Below are 16,290 nucleotides of genomic sequence, written 5' to 3'. Positions count from 1 at the left end.
TTACAATTGTAAAACTGATATATATTATTATACAAGTTTGAGCACATAATAGATTTTCAACTGTGGATGCATAAGGAATACCCTTCATTTGATTTTTTTCGAAGTCATTTTTTAAACACTAATTTTGATTGCATTTTTCACCTCTAATAATTGGTGTATCATTAGTTGAACAAAGCTGGATATTAAATCTCTCCAAGACTTGGTTAATATATCTTTTCTGAGACAATCATAGCAATCCTTGAGATCTATCATTGAGTATCTCAATACCAATAACATAGGCTATGGTTAAGACTAAAATCGGCACAAAGAGAGGGGGTGAATTAGTGCTTATGATAAAAACGTCAACGATTTAGAAAAACCATTTCGATAAAACCCATATCAGAAATGATATCGAAAGTGTACTTCACTTGAAGTAAATGTAATAAGCAATTAAAACAGAGAACAATAGTAATGAAGAACAAAAAGTGAGCACACACTAAATTTATAGTGGTTCGATTATTGTGACCTATGTCTACTCCTGATTCCTCTTCCGTCGAGGCCACCGGCATACATTAACGGTCTTCCTTCAATGGGCGAAGACCAATTACTCTCTTAAAACTCTTTCTCCTTTTGATGATGAAATAAATTGATAGTATTTATGATTTAATTTACATTTTGAACAATGCAGGAAGCTTCGATCAGGGAGAGACAATTAAAGTAGGAAGAATCATGTTGGGCCGAAGAAAAATATGTCAGAAGATTGGATGTCGCGTCGGAGGATCGATCGATGTATCGACAGAAGGCTTTGAGCCATGGTTTCGGGCAACGGGCTAAGAAGAGCGGATACTGTTAGGATCAAGAGCACTAAGAGTGGGGGGGGGGAGGGGGGGGGGGGGGTTGGGGGGTGAATTAGTGCAGCGGAAAACTTTCGACGATTAAAACTGCGTTCGTACGATCAGAGCGATTTCGGTAGAAAAGCTGATTCGTAAATCACTTTAACTTATGATCAAGCAAGATGCAGTTAAAGTGAATCTATAAGGGAAGTTTGCAGTTATGATGGAAATCAGAATGTAAGTGCAAATTGAAATATGATGTTCGTACGATAAAACTGATTTACGTCTAAACACCGATTCAGAAAATACTGAACTTTGAAACACGATCGTAAATTCGAAGAAGGCAGTAAGCTATTGAGGAGGTTTGCAGTAAAGATAATATGCTCAAAGTAAATGCAAACCATAGAGCACCACGATTTTAGAGTGGTTCGGTCAATCTTGACCTACATCCACTTTTGGCTTACTCCACCAACGAGGTCACTGACGTCCACTAGAGGCCTTCCTTCAATAGGCGAAGGCCAACCACCCTTTTACAGTTTCACTCCTTTTGACGGGCTTAGGAGACAACCCTTACAGAATTTTCTCTCCTCTCTTTAAAGATCAGAACTTGGAAGAAAAGAGGAAGAAGAACTTTTAACTCATACAACACTTTTGAGCTCTAAAAATCACAGAGTAAGATCAGGATTTCGGTGGTTTTTGGTTCCTCTATCATTGCTGAAAGGGTGGGGTATTTATAGGCCCTAACCTAGTTTGAATTCCGAGCTCAAAATTATCAATTCCCGGAATTCTGGGGTCTAGCGGTTGCACTGCCTGACTAGGGCGGTTGCACCGCCTGGCAGAGCTCGAAGACTGAGCCTCTAGGCAGTGCCACCTCCTGTCAGGGGTGGTTGCACCTCCTACTAGAGCTTGGAGACCGAGCTCAGGTGGTGCCACCGCTTGACTGGGGCGGTTGTACCTCTGTCAGTGGCGGTTGCACCACCCAGCCAGAGCTCGAAGACTGAGCCCTGGGTGGTGCCACCGCCGACCTAGGCGGTGCCACTGCCGACCTAGGCGGTGCCACCTCTAGCCAAGAAATCTGGGTCCGAATGGGTTGATCCATTCGGCCCAATTTGGGTCTATCAAGGGCCCAATTGCCCCAAGATTAAGTTAATGGGATCACCTCCCATTTCTAACTTAATCATCGCGCTAACTATGAATTTCTTAAGACATTTACTACAGCTTGCTTTCGGTGCGTCAATCGCTTCTTCCGGCGAGCTTCCGGTGAACTTCTGGCGAACATCCGACGAACCTCTGGCGATGCTCTGATAGACTTCCGGCAAACTCCTGGACTTGCGACGATCCACTTGGCGAGTTTTGACGAGCTTCTTTTGGCAAGCTCTTAGACTTCTCGAATTTGTTCTCGCAGAACCTCCGATGACCGTCCGGACTTCCGTCGAGCTCTCGAACTCCCAACGTGATCATAGTCTTGACTCCGGCGCAACTCCTGTTGCATGTTTTACTTTCATCGTAGTTAATCCTGCACACTTATCTCAACATATGGATTAGATAACAAATGATAATTGCCATCATCATCAAAATCCGAGATTCAACAATCTCCCCCTTTTTGATGATGACAATCAATTGATAACGGAGTTAACCTTAACTCCCTCTATCTATGTGCCATAATTGAGATAAGTCATTCTTGAATTCAAAGCCTTTGAATTCAAGAGACATATTGATAAGTTAAAATCATTTAACCTTATCAATACTCCCATCGTGATTCTCATCATGATGTATCTCTCTGAAAATGATGTCAAAGCTTGATGTCCATTTTCAAATTTCAAAAGTGAATGATGGTAATGGTAGCAATTCATCATATGGTAAGATATCAACATGTAAAATTTTGAAGTAAGATTTTGATATCTTAACATGATGCACACATTTCAAGTGTTTTAGCAATCATAGCATTTCATCATATGGTAAGATATCAACACGTAAAATTACGATGCAAGTTCTTGATTTCTTAACATAATACAAATATGGCAATCATAGTTATCATCAATTCATATATTTTCGATGATGCAGTCATAGCATAATCATATATCTGCTTCTTTCAACATAATATGACATTTATAGCATCAATTCATATATTTCTCCCCCTTTGTCATCAACAAAAAGGAGAACGATATAAACAACTTTTAAATATACGTGCAATGCCATAAGTAGGTTCATGTCATTTATAGGATACAAACATCTCAAGAAAAACATGACATGGAGATTATTTACATAGAGTGAAAACTTCTTCCTTTTTATTTGTTATTATCTTTTTTGCATGAAGGAGGAAAGCCATTTGTGTAGTTCAATTCGATAGGATATTAAGGCATGCTTTACAAGGATCAGGATATTTATGTGAATCAAATCCTTGCACAAAAAAATATCTTCCTTTTATAAGAAGGAATCATCAAATCTATTTCTCAAAGGGAATATTTTTCACATGATAAGTCTAAAAGATATGCATTTGCTAGATGATTCTATTTGTTAAAAATCAATGATGTGAATCAAAGTCCGAAAGAGAATAATGTATTCATGAAATCCGATTGGAACTGAAAATTTAATTTAACACTTTCATGCAATCGGACAATACTATACAATCATGAAGACATGCTCATTATTATGGAAATTTTTGTATTAATTTCCAACATGTTATTTTAGGCATGTAATGGCAATTAAGTGATTTGAACATTCAATCAATAAAGTCCGAATAATTTTAACAAGTTTATGTATTCGGACACATCAACATCATGGCAATACATCAACATCATGGTAATATTATATCACATTAACATCATGGAAATGACACATCAATTTCATGGCTATATTACTTTCACATTTATCATGAAAACCAAGACATAAGGTTTTCAAAGTTGGCATTATAGAAACATTTAATTTCAACATGAAATCCGACAATGAGTAACGAGATTGAGCAACGTAACCCTGCATATTCTCACCAATTAATACATCAAGTAACCATATCAAAGATTAGTCGTCATCAAGGCATTGTGATCAAGGTGAGTAATATAAAGAGTTTACAACAACGTAATTATTACAACAAGAGGTTATTGTGTCCACATATACAAGCTTATTCAAGAGGTGGAAAATTAAAGTGCCTAAATAAAGAGTCAAATTGTCGATGAATTTGCTACAGTTCAGATAGGATTTGATCTTGCCGGTGTTCAAGCCGATCTTGTCTTTGTTCAAATCGGTCCATCCGAATCCCAATATCTTCGATAGATGATGCATGAGCTTGCTCAAATGGATGTGTTTCTTCAAAGGGACAGATCGGAGGAATTGAGTACCCCTAAAGACTAGTGTTTCGGGTTCTAGTTCAGGTAGAGGGGGATCGGTTCTTCTAGGCATTCTAACCCAATTACCGTTTCTATAAACACATCTCAATCGATGAAATATATTTTTGTTTATTATGCTAAACCTATCTACTTTCATCACTTCTTCGTCGGGTGAGATTGGAATATCATAGGCTTTAAGTATTCTAGTGATTATACCACCATATGGAAGCATCATGTCTCTCTTGGATAGTTCTATCATATTTTGTTGGATAAGGTATCCAAAACAGATGTTATGTCCTTTCATGATCCAATACATGGTTCCTAATTCCATTTGACTTACTTCATCATGATGGTATTGTTTAGGGAGAATGATGCTAGTTAGGATATGATGAAGTACTTTAGTATTTAGTGGTAGTAGATGTTCACAGCTTTTAGGAACTATTACTAAGTTGGGATTACCGAAAATTGTTCCTAAGGCTTCAACATATGTTGTCCCAACTGTTTCATTGTCCCACGATCCTCTAAAATAAAGTCCTCTATTTTTTACGGGAATACCTATCATTTTGTAAACGAATTTATTCGTAATGGAGATGTGTTGTCCTAAGAGATATGTAGACATTCTTTCTTCTTCATCTACTTGTAGATTGTTGTAAAATAGTCTAACAAGTCTTGGATAGATGGGTTCACTAATTTGTAAAATAGGGAGTAGATCTAGGTTTGCAAACTATTGGATTGTCTCTAAGTCTCTTAGTTCATCTAAATCTACATGTTTTCCCTTATTGACACTTATAAATTCGAAAGAGGAAAATTTTTCAGCATGATATTTTGAATCAAAAAGGGTAAGATCAAAGTCTTCTACTAATCTCCTCTTCCCTTTGTCCCTTGAGGATCTTCTAGAGCCCATAACTACTGTTATTTAAGAGGATAGTAATGAGCAAGAGTAAATGAATCAAAAATAGAATTTAGAGGCTTCTTAGAGAATATCTTAAGTGAGATCTTCAAGAGAAGGAGAGATTGTTGATCTTTTGCTTCGAAATGAGGAGTATTTGGGATGCTAAGAGGGGAGAAATGGAGGTGGAGAAGCTTTGGAAGAGTAAAGAGGGGAAGGGAGTGAGTTGGGGTCGGTTCCACCGCCGGCCCTAGTTTGGTTTAAAAGGGGCAAGATTGCGGGCGGTTGCACCACTGGCTGGGGTGGTGCAACCGCTTGCAACCCGTGACAGCCGACGGTGCTATCGCCAGCTGGGGCGATGCCACCGCCTGCAGGCAGTGAGCACTTGTTTTGACTACTGTGTGGTCTGTTTTGAATGTTTTTGACTTGAGAAGAATTTTTATTTGTGGAGCAGTCAACTTTACTTACGTAATTACGTAAGAATTTTCACTTTAAGATGAGAAATTTTACATGATCAAGATAGATCTAGTGACGCGCATACTCTACTTCAAATGTCGTATTCATGTTTATGACGGTTTATTCAAGTTGGTAAGCTTTGCAAGTCCATGACAAACTTTGCTTACAAGACGTAAGTTCATGATATAGTTGGATTTGAAAGTAACGAACAAGTCAATTTGATGGGTTCGAAAATCCAGAGGATATGTGAAGGTAGAATCATGGGTTTCCAATTCTGAGGGATCAAATAGGTTTGTATTACTCTTGTAATTTTAATTTTCTAATCCTCTTTTTGTTATTTAGGCTAGGGAGCATCACGTGTTCTTTTTGGATCTCGGGTTATGAATATCGAGAATCCAAAGAGCAGGATATTATTTCTTGCTCCCAGCTTGGGATCGTTTACGTTTCTACAAGACATGATAATTTTTAGGTACCCATTTACTTTTGGGTGCCTAAAAAACTGATCTACATTGTTTGTCATGTTGCATAGAGTTTATCATGGTTCCTTTAGGAACCCAAATTAATTTGTTCAGACTAATTTTCTTGAATGGATAATAATATGTTTTGTGTCCATATTTGCAACAAAAATTACATTTGCTTTGGTGTCGAACATGTAGGATGCGGCCTTTTATGAAGGTGGTTGGATTTTGGTGAGGATTTCTCACAAATCCGATTCCACTTCTTTTGGGAACGTGACCCTTGTTTGTAAGGATCATGTTCAAAGACTTGCTACCAACCTCGAATTTCTTCAAGGTGTCCTTAAGTAGTAAGTTTTCCTTTTGGATAGTTTATAGATCATGGCATTTTATATAAGAACCTAAACTATCATGATATTCAGTTTTTAACTTATCGAAATTACAAGTAAGACTATCATGCTCCTTTTTTAGCAATTTGTATTTTCTACTAATAATCTTGCATTCATGAAATAAGTCATGGAAGACATTTAATAACTCATCAAATGATAAATCTGCATCAATTAAATTTGTTACCTCCTCTCCGATGGCCATTAAGGCGTAATGATCAACTTGCTTGGTGTTGGACTCCTCTTCTTCGGACGCGCTCGAGTCATCTCATTTTGCTTTAAGCGCCTTCTTCTTTGATGTTCTCTTCTTGGCTTGGGGACAATCACTTTTGTAGTGTCCTGGCTTTTTGCACTCGTAGCAAATAACTTGGTCCTTTTTAGGTTCAAGTTTATTTTTTGTGTCATTTTTAAACTTGTTTCTCTTAATGAATTTTTTAAATTTTCTTGTTAGAAGTGTCAAGTCATCATCACAGTCCTCATCACTTGAGTTTTCTCTCAAGTGGTCATCTAAAGTTCTAAGTGTCATATCCTTCCTGTTCTTTGGAAGGATGTCTTCTTGCTCTTCATGAGCCTTGCATGTCATTTCATAGGTCATTAATGACCCAATTAGTTCTTCAAGAGGGAAGTTGTTTAAATCTTTAGCCTCTTGAATAGCAGTGACTTTAGGGTCCCAACTCTTAGGAAGGGATCTTAGAATCTTATTTACGAGCTCAAAATCTGAAAAACTTTTGCCGAGTCCTTTTAGAGCATTGGCGACATCCATGAAACGGGTGTACATGTCACCAATAGTCTCGATCGGTTTCATTCGGAAAAGTTCGAAAGAGTGTATCAAAAGATTGATTTTTAACTCTTTCACTCTATTTGTGCCTTCGTGAGTCACTTCGAGTGTATGCCAAATATCAAACGCGGTTTCACAAACCGAAACATGATTAAACTCATTTTTATCAAGCGCACAAAATAAGGCATTCATAGCCTTTGCATTAAGAGCAAAAGTCTTCTTCTCCAATTCATTCCAATCGATCATTGGAAGAGAAGACTTCGAAAATCCATTTTCGACAAGATTCCAAGTTCAAAATCCATTGAAATATGGAAGATCATCATTCGGGTCTTCCAATAGGTGTAGTCCGTCCCATTGAACATGGGTGGACGTGTAATAGAATGGCCCTCTTGGTTTTCGGCATATGCCATCTCTCTTGGGTTCTGATAAGACCCTAAAGTATTATCGTAGGCTTTGATACCAAATGATAAGACCCTAAAGTCTTATCGTGGAAGAAAGGGGAGAAATGAGGATGATAATGATCGCTTCGAGGGGATCGGCCTCCTTGATCGCTTCGAGGGGGTCGACCTAAAGGTCTTATCATCGCTCTGATACCAAATGATAAGACCCTAAAGTCTTATCGTCAAAGAAAGGGGAGAAATGGGGATGATAATGATCGCTTCGAGGGGATCGACCCTCCTTGATCACTTCGAGGGGATCGACCTCCTAGGGTTTGTTAAATGACAAAATAGTATTTTTCATAGATTACCGAAAAGAAGCAGTTATATCCCTATTTATAGAGTTCCACCCAGAGTCCATCAGGACTTGAACTCTAATAATAAATAAATATTAAATAAACCTCTACTTGACTCTAACTGAACCAAATCGACTCAATAAACAACTTGACTAAACAGACTCAATAAACATTATTCAAAAGCTCAGAAAAAGGGTCCTAACAGTTCCTCCCTCTTCAAATCAGCCTTGTCCTCAAGGTTGAGCAGCATCAATCTCAGGGAACTTCTCTTTCAGCACTTTAGCTATAACTATCTGCAACGCATCACAACCCGTTGATCAAGTAAGTATGGTCTCCACTTTTTGATAGTGTAAGCAACAGGTCGGTCTTTCAATGTAGTAATCGTTGCATGAAACTTCTAGCCCTGGATAATCAATTTTATCTTTGAACCTTTGCTATCACAAGTGAAAATCCGTCCATCAACAATCTTTACTTCGAATCTATCATAGTCTTCAATGTAAATCCGTCCATCAACAATCTTTACTTCGAATCTATCATAGTCTTCAATGTGGTGGACCAATCGGTCAACAATCTCACTGTCCATAAAATTGTTAGTGCTACCAGTATCAATCAAAACTATAATAGGCTGATGCTCTAGAGTTTCGGCAACTTCCATAGTTTGCGGGTTAGAGTAGTCGGCTAATGTATGCATTATATGTACGGTAGGTTCAACTTCTTCATTAGAATTTATATCTTCATGATCGGAGTCCACATTCTTAGCTTTCGGCTCATCTCCAATTGGTTCAATCATCAGAAGTTGCCCTTCTTTACATCGGTGCTCCATACTCCATTTTTCATCATAGTACAAACCCCTTGCTGATCTTTCCTTGCTAATTTTTTTCTCATATAGATTTGCAAATGAGATCGCAGCTATCATAGGGCGGGGTTGACGAGCCTTAACTTCACACCGGATCTCTAGAATAAGCCCTTCAATAAATGTATCCAGAAGTTGTCGGTCCGACCAATCTCTAGCTTGATTTGACAATCTTTCAAACCTACTCTGATATTCTAACACTGTAGAAGTCTGACGAATTTTGCCGAGTTGGCAATCAATATTCTCATATTCGAATGGGCCAAAGCGAACAAGAAGCCCTCTTTTGAACTGCTCTCACGAAGGAACTCTGTGGAAAGTTTCATACCAATCGTACCACTGGAGTGCATCTCCCTCGAACTGGATTGAGGCCACTTCTACCTTGGATTCTTCTGGGGTTCTGTGAAAACGGAAAAAATTTTCTGCCTTAGAGATCCAATTGGTCGGATCTCCATCTTTCCATCTCAGAAATTCCATCTTCATGTGTGAGTAATTTGTGTCACAATCTTGGGGCCCTTTTCCTGTATTTTCAGATCTATGCAACATAGAACTTGAGCCCCCATTTTGTTGAAATTTGCTAAGGCTCTCTAGTAGGCTCTTTTTGAAATCATTAAGTGTTTCTTGTAGTCGGTTCTCAATTCTGATTTCCAATGCTTCCATTTGTGCTTTCACCGAGTTATCAGTGGCCATTGCGTAAGACTGCAAATTTATAATCTCAACTCCTGTTTTTGGTGTCGGTCAAGGGCATTAACACTGTCGATGCAAAGTTGCCGAGGAGGTGGATGCCAAGAGCAGTGCTGCGGTCGCTGCGTTGGAGGAAGAGTAGCTGCCCTGTTTCTATCGCTGCGTGAGGTGAGAGCGTCGGGGTTGGAAGGCGATTGCGTTGATGTGGCTGTAGCTGCTGCAACCCAAGGGGCGATCGCCGAGCAATGGGGTTGAGTCTGCGGTGAGGGCAACCTGTGGTGATGGCAACCTGTGGTTGTGGCAGAATATGCTAAGCAAGGGGGAGGCGGCGTTGATGCGGCCGAGGTGGAGAAGAGGAATCGGTGTTGCGTGCGCTGCTGGGGTTGAGGCAAGGCAGCGTACTTGCTGCAGTTGCTGTGTTCGCTATTGGAGGGCGGCTGTTGCAGAACGAGGGGTTGGTCGTTGGCCGGGAGCGACGACGGTGGTTACAATCGGCGGCTACGACAGTAGAGGGTGCCACTGTTTTTGTTGCTGCGTGGTGGTTGCTGCGTACTCTATTTTTGTCGCACCACCGAAGGAGTTGGCCGGAAGGATCACGAGCGGTTGAAGAGAAGGCTGCGGTGGCTGGTAGCAGCGGTGGTTGCTGGCTGGAGTGCAGCGTTGGCGGTGGAGAAAAAGGCAGCGAGCGTCGTCGCTGGCCGGGAAGTTGCGATGCTGGAGATGGGAAACAGGGTGCTCTGTTTCTATCGTACCACGATCGGAGCCGCTGGCGATGCTGGCAATGGCGGTGCGGCGGTGATCATACGGCAGAGAAACAGCGGCAGCGGTGGAGAAGGAGGAGTCGGCGGTGTCACGGTTGGGAACAAGGGCAACCGATGAGTTGCCCTGTTTCTGGCACTACGGATGCAGAGCAAGGAGGATCGGCTGTTGGGAGGCGTGCGGCAGTCGTCGCACGGTGGCCTGCAGCGGTGATGGGTCGGCTGAGTGGTGATGGCACTGGAAGGGAAGAGGAGTGCTGGAGGCGGCGCGGTTGGTGGAGGCGCGGTTGTGATCAACAAGGGGCTGCGGCAATAGAGGAACTCTGTTTCTGCAACCGTTGCAAGGAGGGGCTGCGGCAACCTGTGGCTGCGGTTGCGACCCAAGGGGGGGGCACGGCTAGGGCTATGACTGGGAGGCGGGCGGCAGTGATCGATCGGCCGGGAAGCAATGGCGGCGGTGAAGAAGGAGTTGCCCTGCAGCGGCGGTAGAGAAGAGGAGCAGGGCTGCGGCGGAGTGGGACGCTGGCAGCGTCCTCTCCTGGCAGCGGTGGTGGCTCGGGTGGGAGGCGGCGGTGGACTTTGGCCGGAAGTGGGGCAGAGTCGGTTGCTGGCCGGAGAGCAGTGACGGCGGCGGGAGGGCTGGCCGGAAGCAGGGGAAGCAGGGGTGCGTGGCTGCGGTTGCTGCTGCTTCTTCTTTCTTTCTTCTTTCTTTCCTTTCTTTTTCTTTTTTTTGTTTTTGTTTTTTTGATAGCTACGACAGCGAGAACGCTAAGGATCGCTGCTCTAATACCAAATGATAAGACCCTAAAGTCTTATCGTAGGCTCCGATACCAAATGATAAGACCCTAAAGGTCTTATTGTCGCTCTAATACCAAATGATAAGACCCTAAAGTCTTATCGTCGAAGAAAGGGGAGAAATGGGGATGATAATGATTGCTTCGAGGGGATCGGCCCTCCTTGATCGCTTCGATGGGATCGACCCTCCTTGATCGCTTCGAGAGGATTGGCCCTCCTTGATCGCTTCGAGGGGATCAGCCTCCTAGGGTTTGTTAAAAGACAGAATAGTATTTTTCATAGATTACCGAAAAGAAGCAGTTACATCCCTATTTATAGAGTTCCACCTAGAGTCCATCCGGACTTGAACTCTAATAATAAATAAATATTAAATAAACCTCTACTTGACTCTAACTGAACCAAACCGACTCAATAAACAACTGGACTAAACAGACTCAATAAACATTATTCAAAAGCTCGGAAAAAGTGTCATAACAGGTTCTAATTTGTTTGAGAGTTAACCCCACTCTGATACCAATTGTTAGGATCAAGAGCACTAAGGAGGGGGGGGGGGGGGGTTGGGGGTGAATTAGTGCAGCGGAAAACTTTCGACGATTAAAACTGCGTTCGTATGATAAGAGCGATTTCGGTAGAAAAGCCGATTCGTAAATCACTTTAACTTGTGATCAAGCAAGATGCAGTTAAAGCGAATTTATAAGGGCAGTTTGCAGTAATGATGGAAATCAGAATGTAAGCGCAAACTGAAATATGATGTTCGTACGATAAAACTGATTTACGTCTAAACACCGATTCGGAAAATACTGAACTTTGAAACACAATCGTAAATTCGCAGAAGGCAGTAAGCTATTGAGGAAGTTTGCAGTAAAGATAATATGCTCAAAGTAAATGCAAACCAGAGAGCACCGCGATTTTAGAGTGGTTCGGTCAATCTTGACCTACATCCACTTTTGGCTTCCTCCACCGACGAGGTCACCGACGTCCACTAGAGGCCTTTCTTCAATAGGCGAAGGCCAACCACCCTTTTACAGTTTCACTCATTTTGATGGGCTTAGGAGACAACCCTTATAGAATTTTCTCTCCTCTCTTGAAAGATCAGAACTTGGAAGAAAAGAGGGAGAAGAACTTTTAACTCATACAACACTTTTGAACTCTAAAAATCACAGAGTAAGATCAGGATTTCGGTGGTTTTTGGTTCCTCTGTCATTGCTGAAAGGGTAGGGTATTTATAGGCCCCAACCCAGTTTGAATTCTGAGCTCAAAACTATCAATTCCCGGAATTCCGGGGTCTGGCGGTTGCACTGCTTGGCAGAGCTCGAAGACTTAGCCTATGGGCGGTGCCACCTCCTGCTAAGGGCGGTTGCACCTCCTGCCAGAGCTTGGAGACCGAGCTCAGGCGGTGCCACCGCTTGACTGGGATAGTTGCACCGACCAGCTAGAGCTCGGAGACTGAGCTCAAGCGGTTGCACCTCTGTCAAAGGCGGTTGCACCTCTGTCAGAGGCGGTTGCACCGCCCAGCCATAGCTCGGAGACTGAGCCCTGGGTGGTGCCACCGCCGACCCAAGCGGTGCCACCTCTAGCCAAGAAATCTGGGTCCGAATGGGCTACTCCATTCGGCCCAATTTGGGTATGTCAAGGGCCCAATTGCCCCAAGATTAAGTTAATGGGATCATCTCCCATTTCTAACTTAATCATCATGCTAAATATGAATTTCTCAAGACATTTACTACAGCTTGCTTCCGGTGCGTCAATCTGTTAGGACTCTAGCTAGGAGAGTCCTAATTGAGAGGGACATTCATGTAAAACCTACCTAAGCCGACCCCTATTAAAGAGGTGAAGTGGCCGGCTAGGGTTAGGAGGTTATTTCTTAGAGAAGTATAAGGAGTTGTAAAGGAATAGGAGTCTTGAATAGGAGTCATATTAGGAGTTGGTTAGAAGTAGGAGTCTTGAGTAGGAGTCCTATTAGGAGTTAGTTAGAAGTAGAAGTCTTAAGTAAGAGTCTTATTAGGAGTTAGGGTTTAGAAGCCCTATAAATAGTCATGTAATCCACCTCTTTTCATAAGCAATAGATGAATCTTTTCTGCAACCTTTGAGCAGCAACTTGGAGGGAGGAACCCCTATAGAATTCCAAGGAGGCCGATCCCCTAAAGAGATCAACCCCAAGTTTAGAATCTGCAAGGGTTCTAACACCTGGTATCAGAGCAGTGTTCTTGGCATCTCGCTGCCCTTCCACTGCCATCCATCTGTCACGCCCCCCCCCGAATTTAGTTCTCACTTAGGAGGTGTGAACCTAATTCAAGATTGATAAAATTTAATTCAACAAACAATCTAGGATCCAATCACACCTTTGAGGTCACTAAGAAAAACATTCAAGTCATTCACCTCTACAATCCACAGTTCACAAAACCTGTATAGTCTATAATCATACATCATGTCACTAGATGATTCTTAAAATCCAAAAGCAACTTAACTAAACCATAACTATATCATAAATCCATAAGCGCGGTAATTAATGCAATCACAAAACCAACATGAACTACTTAAATCTGAATCTTTCATAAATTATATCAAACTTCTAATATTTACTCTTAGGTCCCTAGCCATAAACCTTTAATATAATATCATTTAATATAAAATAATTATTAAATAATCCTTATTTTTACAAACAAACCTTTTACTAAATTTTTAAAAATGGGGGATGTTACACTCTCCCCTCCTTAAAAAAAATTTAGTCATCTAAATTTATCATACCTCATTCGACGAAAAGATGAGGATAAGCTTTCATCATTTCTTCCTCAAGCTCCCAAGTTGTTTCCTCTCCAGAATGATATCTCCAGATCACTTTAACTAGAGGGATAACCCGATTCCTCAAGATCTTTTCTTTTTTATCAACAATCTGAGTGGGCTCTTCCACATAAGACAAGTCTTTATCAATCAACATCGACTCATACTTAATGATATGAGAGGGATCAGGTATATACTTTCTGATCATTGAAACATGAAATATATCATGGATATGGCACAATGATGGTGGCAAGGCAATCCTGTAAGCGATAGAACCAACCCTCTCAAGAATCTCAAAAGGTCCAATAAATCTTGGGCTTAACTTTCCTTTCTTCCCAAATCTTACAATGCCTTTAGAAGGGGAGACCTTCAGGAATACAAAATCCCCGATTTGAAACTCAATATTTCGCCTTCTGTTATCAGCATAACTCTTTTGACGACTCTGAGCAGTCTTTAACCTTTTTCTTATAAGTTGAATTTTCTCAGTAGTCTCTTGTACCTTTTCTGGTGCTAATAACTTTCTGTCGCCAATTTCTTCCCAACATATAGGCGTCCTGCACTTTCGCCCATATAAAGCTTCATAAGAAGCCATCTGAATACTTGAATGATAACTATTATTGTAAGTGAACTCAATAAGAGAGATATCTTTATCCCATTCACCTTTCCAATCCATAACATAGGCTTGAAGCAAATCCTCAAGTGTTTGAATGGTTCTTTCTGATTGACCATCAGTTTGAGGGTGATAAGCAGTGCTAAACTTGACTTTAGTGCCAATAGATTCCTGTAACCTTCTCCAAAATCTAGATAGAAATCTGGAGTCTCTGTCAGAGATTATCTCCTTTGGAACACCATGAAGTCTTACTATTTCATTTATATATAAATCTGTAAGCCTATCAAGAGAATAAGTCATATTGATCGGTAGAAAATGTGCAGATTTCGTTAACCTATCAATGATAACCCAAATAGCATCATGCTTTCTAGAAGTTCGGGGTAGTCCTGAAATAAAGTCCATGGTAATACATTCCCATTTCCATTCAGGAATATCTAAAGGTTGCAACAAACCTCCAGGTCTTTGGTGTTCTGCTTTGATTTGCTGACAAGTCAAACACTTTGAAACATATATTGCAATATCCTTCTTCATGCCTTCCCACCAATAATGACTTTGGAGATCTCTATACATCTTAGTGCTACCAGGATGCATGGTGTACTTTGAATTATGACCATCCCTCAGGATTTGATCTTTGATATCTGAGTCATTTGGAACACATATTCTATCCTTAAATCTCAATAGGCCATCCTCTGAAACTCAAAAATTCACTTTCAATCCCTTTTTTACTTCATTCCTTAAGCAGATCAAGCGTCGATCTTGTAGTTGTCCTCTTTTAATTTGTTGAATGAGATCAGGTTGCACTTGGATGGAGGCCATTAATATCATTGAGTCTTGCCCTTTTCTCATAACATTTGAATCATAATTCTCTTCTAATAACTTCAATTGCTTCACAACCAAAGTCGTCATAAAACTTGTAGATTTTCTACTAAGGGCATCTGCTACAACATTAGCTTTACCCGGGTGATAACGAATGGTACAATCATAATCCTTTAGAAGTTCTATCCATCTCCGTTGTCTCATGTTTAACTCTTTTTGAGTAAAAATATACTTTAAACTCTTATGATCAGTAAAGGTTTCAAATGTTCGTCCATAAAAGTAATGCCTCCAAATCTTTAGAGCAAAAACAATTGCTGCCAATTCCAAATCATGAGTTGGATAATTCAGTTCATAACTCTTTAATTGTCTAGAAGCATAAGCAATCACTTTCCCTTCTTGCATCAAAACACATCCAAGGCCCTTTCTTGAGGCATCAGTGTAAACCATAAATCCCTCATCACCACTTGGAATAGTGAGAATAGGGGCACTAGTCAATCTCCTTTTTAACTCTTGAAAACTTTGCTCACAATCATCACCCCATGCAAATTTCACATTCTTTTGAGTGAGTTTGGTGAGAGGTTGAGCGATTCGAGAAAATCCCTCCACAAATCTCCTATAATAACCTGCCATGCCCAAGAAGCTTCTAACTTCTGTCACGTTTGTTGGTACTTCCCACTTAACAACAGCTTCCACTTTCTTTGGATCAACAGATATACCCTTCCCTGAAATCACATGGCCTAAGAAAGCAATTTCATTCAACCAAAATTCATATTTGCTGAACTTTGCATACAACTTCTTTTCTCTTAGTACGGATAATATATTTCTCAAGTGTTCCTCATGCTCCTGATTACTCCTTGAATATACTAATATGTATCAATGAATACAATCACACAATCGTCCAAGAATGGCTGAAATATCCTATTCATCAGTTCCATAAAAGCTGCAGGGGCATTAGTTAAACCAAAAGGCATCACTAAGAATTCATAGTGACCATATCGAGTTCTAAAAGCTGTTTTTGGAATATCCTCCTTCATGATCTTCAACTGATAGTAACCTGACCTTAAATCAATCTTGGAGAATACTTGTGCACCTTGCAATTGATCAAACAAATCATTAATTCTGGGTAGGGGATACTTGTTTTTGATGGTCACCTGATTCAATTAT

The sequence above is a fragment of the Musa acuminata genome, chromosome BXJ2-7, assembly GCF_036884655.1.
Source record: "Musa acuminata AAA Group cultivar baxijiao chromosome BXJ2-7, Cavendish_Baxijiao_AAA, whole genome shotgun sequence".
NCBI lineage: Eukaryota > Viridiplantae > Streptophyta > Magnoliopsida > Zingiberales > Musaceae > Musa > Musa acuminata.
This window is presented reverse-complemented; position numbering follows the sequence as displayed.